Source organism: Cydia amplana, chromosome 27, assembly GCF_948474715.1.
Source record: "Cydia amplana chromosome 27, ilCydAmpl1.1, whole genome shotgun sequence".
NCBI classification, from domain to species: domain Eukaryota; kingdom Metazoa; phylum Arthropoda; class Insecta; order Lepidoptera; family Tortricidae; genus Cydia; species Cydia amplana.
This window is the reverse complement of record NC_086095.1, coordinates 2,634,365-2,642,289: the sequence shown is the minus strand read 5'-3', so window position 1 is coordinate 2,642,289 and position 7,925 is coordinate 2,634,365.

Below are 7,925 nucleotides of genomic sequence, written 5' to 3'. Positions count from 1 at the left end.
TGTCTAAGACACAGGTCTTCCATTAACACATTCATTGCCACCCAGCCAAACAAGACATCCGTGCCGGGCCACAAAAAAATATTAAATCAACTATTTCTTGTTGTTACTGTCCGGTTAGCCAAGAGACAATATTAGCATAGTTTGTTAGAAAACATTGTACAGTGTACACCACGTTTTTCTGACACGTTTGGTAGACGACCCTCAATGGAAAGGGTTTATAAGTATCACAAAAAAGCGTGGTTTGGTTTTAAATGCCTAAAAATCAGGTTTTAAAGAGTGACCCAGGAGAACGTAACCATGGCAACGAGTGACAAGAAAAAGTTGTTTCACCCATATAAAGCTGTAGTACCACGATCCCGACTATCGGGCCGTCCGGCCTGGGAACGAAATCATAAAATACCCGATAGTCGGGTTTTCGGCACTGAATGTGTTGTTAGCGTCTACCACCCAGCCATAGCCTCACACTGTTGAAGGACGCCATATTGGCATAGAGAAATATAAGTATAGAAACAGTAGTAACTCCATACATCAGTTTTGTTACCAAAACGCGAGTCATTTCGTAGTCGACATCTAGCGTCAAGTAGTGGAATTATCAGTACCGCTACTTGACACCAGATATCACAAGCCATTGTATTGTGACCAAGCGGCCAACGGGCGTGACGCTGAATTAATTTAAGTGGCCATGTAATTTCGTGGCTAAAGCTTTGGAGGCCGCTATATAGCGTTGACTGACGTCACTAGAACGTTGTCTATGTAAACAAGATGGCGCGGTTTCCTAGACGGCGTTACGTTGATTGTCAACGTTGGGACGTTATCCCATCGCGCCTACATTTTTCAAATTTGCCGCTTTGACCTTGGTGGATGACGGTGTGTTATGACGCCGTGGTACTTTCCACATGTCGCCACCGTAAAGACGGCCGTCTTTTGCGGCCGCTATATGACGGCACCGTTTTCGGAGGAATTCAAAGCTTAAGTATAGTCGCCAGCAGATATATCGGAGCGGCCGAAGTGCTCAAAAATATCTGAACACGCGCTTGATAATAGAAGTGTGTTCAGATATTTGTGAGCCCCGATTTATTTGATGGTGATTGTAACTAGGCGTAAACTGAAGACCAAGGCCTAAAAGTAGTGTATTTTCGAATAGGAATTTATTGTTTAATATGTGATAATTTGTATTTAGGACTACATTCATCATTGCCGCCAAGGTGTTCACAATATCTGAACGAGCACTCTAGACTAGACAGACGTGCTCAGATATTTGTGAGTACCTCGGCCGCTCCGATATATCTGACGGCGACTGTAATATCAAAACATAGTATTAATAGATGTTTTAAGTCTGAAAGTAACTCGTGGCATCAGGTTACAGTGAATCTCAATTTCGCCTACCGTCAGCATCAGAAGTTGCTAAGCGGGCGAGGTGTTCAAAATTACCTTGACACACTCTTAATAATAGTCATGTCAAGATAATTTTGAACACCTCGCCCGTTTAGCAACTTCTGCTGCTGACTACTATATCAATATTGGCATAGGTGTTGTAAAAATATTGATTTTATAGATTGCCAGGGTTGAGACTGATATGTGATAATCAATTTGTTAAGTTGCAATAAGTTAAGTAGTTGATACACACCAACTATTTCTTGTTATTTTATCATGTCAGTCAGGAGACAATGGTAACACTAAGAAAAAAAGTGACCCAGGGACAAAAGTTGCCCAGTGGACGTAGCAAAAAAAGTTACCCCGGAGATGTAGCCATAGCAACCAGTAACAAGAAATAGTTGATCTTTTTTAGCCAAGTATGTTATTAATAAAATTTTACTTTTGCAATTGGTTTTTCATTTATTGTTACCTATTTTTACCCTTGAAAGTGTTTGAAGACATGTGTGGGTGGTCACCACTCTTTCATAGTAGACTGACCCCTCAAGTCATGTCAGTTCCAATTATCAGAACTGTTATTGGGCTAATTCTGTACAGACATACTTTGCAGTAACAGTGTTGACTTGATATAAAGTCAGTACATTTCGTGCCCCACACGCATGCCACGATTTGATATAGTTGGTCAAACCAATTTGTCAGTCAGAACCAGGAAAACTATACTCTTCCTTTTGGGTGATAGTACCAGTGTAAGACAAAGATAGTAACTATAGTAAGTATGATTCTGTTTGTGGGGCGCGTCGTCGTGAGTGAGTCGTGAGAATCTTGTTGGAATACACAAAGGTTGATATTGGGCTGTGGCCATGCGCATCAGTTAATGTCTTTGGTGGTCAACAGGCCATGTAGACAACATGCTAATCGCTAGCGCTCCGTAGTGAAGGAAACGCAACTGTCACTGTCATACTAGAATGGAATAGTGATTGAGACACAAAGCGATAGTGATTGTCACCTTGGCTAGGTGTTACTCTTTTTACTTGCTCTTGTTACTTGAGGTAAGGTCTTGGGTGGGGAGTTATGGAAGTTATTGGCTGTTGTCATTGACGTATAATATCTAAGGACGGGCTAATGGGGCACTAAACATCGTACTAGTTCAGCGGTGTTACCCATGAATTCCAGCCAATCGTGCAGTCTAACGCGACTAGTTGCGACCAATAGCGCGCGTAATGCGAACTCGTCAACCAATCGCGCGCGTAATGCGAACTCATAAACCAATCGCATTGTAGCGATTTCACACCGCTGTACTGGCCCCTGTCATGCCTCATTATTATTGCCCGTAGAGCCAGTCCCTAGGGCCTAGATATCTATGTCAATGGCTGTTGTATTATAATGATAGTGAGTTGTTGTAGAAATAGTGGATTTATTTTATGAGCTTACAAACATGGTGGCTTATTACTAGACTACTCTAAGATTTGTTCTGGTCCTTCAGTTTCTCCAGTTGTTGTCTGAAATAAGAAAAGTAAATTAGAATCTATTTAGTTATACTATAAAAACACTGCTATAGGTTTAGATATATAAATAAAAATATCTGGGAGACCAAGCTTTGCTCGGAAAACATATAAAAACTCAAAGAAGTGAGATAGCTAGATCGATTTTTCGCCCGATTCCCCCATATAGTAAATTTCATCGAAATCGTTAGAGCCGTTTCAGAGATCCCCGAAATATATATATAAATAAATAAACAAGAATTCCTTGTTAAAAGGATATAAAAATGTCAAGCATCCATTCCACATATTTTAATCAGTATTAAACTATTTGAAATACAATTTTATTATCATCATTATTATTCCTATTCTTCCGGGTTGAGCCTACAGAGAATATAACCACTACATTCAAAGAAAACTTCCTTATAGACAGGTGGAAATCGGCCTGTTTCGAGAAAAGTCGTCGACATCTCTTCTAAATACCTAAAACTGTTATGGATGTGTTCCTCGTGATCTCTAGAATACGAAATGACCGGTTTTAGTTTATGGAGAGGGGGACGGGTCGAAAAAAAGGGGAGCAAAGATGGCGGCCGACCATTATTGATATTTGTTCACATCTTGAGTCCTATGGGACCGATCGGTTCGTGTGAGGTGTCGTTTGAAAGAGTATTAAACGTGCTATTATTGTTTCATAATAACCGTAGTCATAACTGTAGTCGTTTACAAAATATTTTAAAATATTTGATTTTATACCGTGCATGGATGGCATAAGTACTGATTAAATATGCGCCTAACTCAATAAATTACAACAATACCGCAATTATTTTATTACAAAATATACGAGACATTTCATTAGCTTACCAAAAACATAAGTTTTATTGGCGTATGATATTATATAACCAATTAATAACGAATTTTGTTCAGCATGGGTCACTACGCACCGTCACGTAAATGGCGGGCGACCGACGTAAACTTTTCATTATTTCTCGGGTTCTATTTTATTGATCAATTGCTGATAGGTACCATTTGAAAGGTTATTAAACGTACAATAAATGGTTTCTAATAGCCGTAGTCATAACTTTAGTAATTTACAAAATATTTTAAAATATTTGATTTTCTAACTCAATAAATTATAACTTTACTCCAATAATATTCTTACAAAATGTACGTGAAATTTCATTAGCTTTCCAAAAATATAAGTTTTATTGGTGTATGATATTATATAACCAAGTAATTACGAATTTTGTTCAGCATGGGTCACTAAGCGCCGTCACGTAAATGGCAGGCGATCGGCGTCAACTTTTCATTATTTCTCGGATTTTATTTTATTGATCAGTTCGTGATAGATACCATTTGAAAGAATATTAAACGTACTATAATTGGTTTTCAATAAGTGTAGTCATAACTTTAGTCATTTTCAAAATAATTGAAAACATGATTTTTTACCGTGCATGCACATAAGTACTGCTAAAACATGGTTCTTACTTAATAAATTATAACTTTATCGCAATTAATGTATTTACAAAATATACGAGACATTTCATTAGCTTTCCAAAAACATAAGATTTATTGGTGTAAGATATTATATAACCAAGTAATAATGAATTTTGTTCAGCATGGGTCACTGCGCACCGTCATATAAATCCCAACAAACAATTAGGCGACACTTAGCACCTATTTTCTTACCTAAAGACAGCCTGGCTCTAGAATAGCTACATCTATAGTCTTAGTTTACAGTTTACAGGCTCTGGTGAGATAAAAGTGTTTAAAAGGTTCATCTAAAGATTTAAGATCTACAGTAGCTGTTTTGGGCGCTATATTGCATGTTAAGCTGCTAGTATTATAGCTTATAGCTCAAAGTGAATTGAACAACCTTAACATCTATATGAGTAATAATCTGCAATTTGCACTTAAGGTTCTAAACGTGTGATAAAGCCTTCTACTTATAGCTTTTTATATCGCAATCGCTACTTAACTCTCTTGTATGACTTACAGTCGAACAGAGAAGTTATGAGTCGCTATTATAGATCTAAGATCATGTAGTTACAGACGAGCGTTATTTAAATACCGTAGTACATCTTATAACTGTCAATAGAGTCATACTTACAAGCTAAAACTACAATGCCAAACGCCAATGAATCAATAGGTAAGCAAAAACTATAAATTAGACCGTAAAATAAAATAGTAAATAAATATAATATAGATAGTTTACTCAATATTGACTTATATATATATACTTAAAACCGGACTTCACGGATAGTTATTATGTGGACATACGCTGCTACTCAAATAGTAGTCACTTATTTTGCATCCTGGAGCGTGCGGCGACAAATATCTCTTTAACGCCACAAGCCTCAGATCTCACTAAAAAGGTGATTTTAAATTATTAACTACGGAGTGGGTTTGAAAACGTTTTACGTGTAGACGCGTGAGTCAAATAACAACACAGATATTAAGTACTTCATATGCAGTGGTTTTGCAATCATGAAAGCTACGAACTTAACGATGTTATGAACCTAGAACTGGGCTTTTGTCAAAAGAGTCAAAATATACTTAAGTTTCCTGTGATAAAAAAACAAAACAAACAAACCATCATTTATATCGATATTTTATCATTTTGGATACCTACATTATAAAATGTACTGTCAAACAATAATAGAATGCTGCTGGTCTACCAGGCGCTCGCCGCGCCGTGTGTTTGCTTGCTTGGCGAAATTGGTCCTGGCATACCTATTGTAGACTATGGCGTCAATTGTTTCTTGGATCGTAAACTTCAATGAATACTCAGTAGATGAACTTTTCAATTATTTTTAATCAAATTCTTCAGTACATGCAGTTTTTAGTATCTAGGCTTATTAACTACACCATTTTGACACTGATTTTGAGTTCTAAAAAGGGCGTAAGTATATGTGCGCTCGTCAACAGCGAACGTCGAAGAGTGATTATGCAAATTAGATGCGGCTGCCCCTCCCGCGCGGTGCACTCCCCTCGGATGTCCGTGAGATTAGGGTTCCTTAACATGCCCCCCGGCGTTGAAAGTCCTGCTTTCAACAGGCTCGTCATCCAGTGGAAGAGGACAGATTCGATTGAAGGCTCTTCTGATGATGCCTCGATTTGTTTGGATATCGGCGACTCTGTTTACTCCGTCAATGCCTGGATGGACACGCACGATACGTCCAAGGCTCCATTTTAAAGGTGGCACAGCGTCTTCCTTGATGATGACCATCGTTCCAGTGTCGAGGTGTCCTTTGCATGATCTCCATTTTGTCTTTTGCTGCAACTCAGAGACATATTCCTTCTGCCATCTCGTCCAGAAGTGCTGGTGGATTTGTTCAACGCGATTCCATCGCTGCAATCTGGTCGGATTTACATTTTCCAGTGGAGGAACTGGCAGAGCGGTAAGAGGACGTCCGACCAAAAAGTGACCTGGCGTTAATGGATTTAGATCTGATGGATCTGAAGATATTGGTGATAGAAATCGTGAGTTAAGCGTAGCTTCTATTTTGACTAAAATCGTGTAGAGTTCGTCAAATGTAAGATGGGAGTCGCCTATAACTCTGGTTAAATGATGTTTAAAAGACTTAACCCCAGCCTCCCATAGCCCCCCAAAATGAGGTGCGTAGGCTGGAATGAATTTAAAATCAACAAATTCATTCGCCATAAACTCGGAAATGGAGGAAGAGTTCTGCTTTAAGAAAGCATTAAGCTCATTTTTGGCCCCAACAAACTGAGTTCCATTATCTGAAAAGATAGTTGCAGGTTTTCCGCGACGCGCAATAAACCTGTGTAAGGCAGCAATGTATGCCTCCTTTGTTAAACTTGTGACCAGCTCGAGGTGCAGACACTTAGTGGTGAAACACACAAACACTACAACATAGACCTTGATTAGTTTACATCCACGTCCCTTACGGTCAGCGGCGAGAAGTGGCCCCGCGTAATCTACACCCGTGGTTTGAAAAACATAACCTGGATTGAGGCGCTGCTCAGGCAAATTACCCATTATAGGACTGACTGTTTGAGCCCGTAGCTTGAAACACCTCAGGCATTTGTGTGCGACAGATCTGGCCAAATTGCGACCACCAATAGGCCAAAACTCTTCTTTAATTGATGATAATAATAATTGGGGTCCAGCATGCATTAAACGAATATGCTCTTCGACAAATATGAGTTGTGTTAATGCGTGTTTAGATGAGAGCAATACTGGATGCTTTTTATCGAATGGGAACTGTGAATTGTTTAATCTGCCGCCTACTCTGATTAGTTCTAAGTCATCGATAAATGGAGATAACGAAAGAAGTTTATTTTTATTTGGCAATGATTGTTTTTTCACTAAATGATCATATTCTTGAAATGATTGCTTTTGAGACCATTTCAAGAGTAAAGTGAACGAATCTTGTAGTTCATTTGTGGTGAGTGGTCCAGATTTTTTACTATTTTTGTTTCTGCAATTATGAATAAAACGCAGTGCATATGCGAGTGATCTTTTCAATTTAAGTAATTTAGAAAATCTTTTGTAATCAATTAAACCGTGATTTGTGTCTATGGAGACCGCTGTAGCAGTTACCATTTCTGGCATTTCAATATTGTTTTTTACGAAGTTACTTTTAGGCCAATTAGATTCATCTTCCTTTAGAAAATCTGGGCCATTCCACCACATGGATAAATCTTGTAATTCTGACATGTTTACTCCGCGAGATAACATGTCTGCTGGATTTAAAGCTGTAGGCACATGGCGCCATTCGTGATTAGCAGTGAGCTCTTGAATTTCAGCAACACGATTTTTAACGAATTGTTTTAGTTTGTTAGGTTGCGTTTGGAGCCAACCTAAAACGATAGATGAATCAGTCCAGAGAATACATCTTTTTATTGGTATGCGGATAGATTTCAGAACTTTCTCAGTCAGACGTGCAGCAACAAGGGCACCGCACAATTCTAGACGCGGAATCGTCGTAGGTTTCAAAGGTGTGACTTTGCTTTTTGCACATAGCAAGTTGATCTCCACTTGTCCGTTACATTCCGATCTAACGTACAAGCATGAGCCGTATGCGTCCTGAGACGAATCACAAAAAGTGT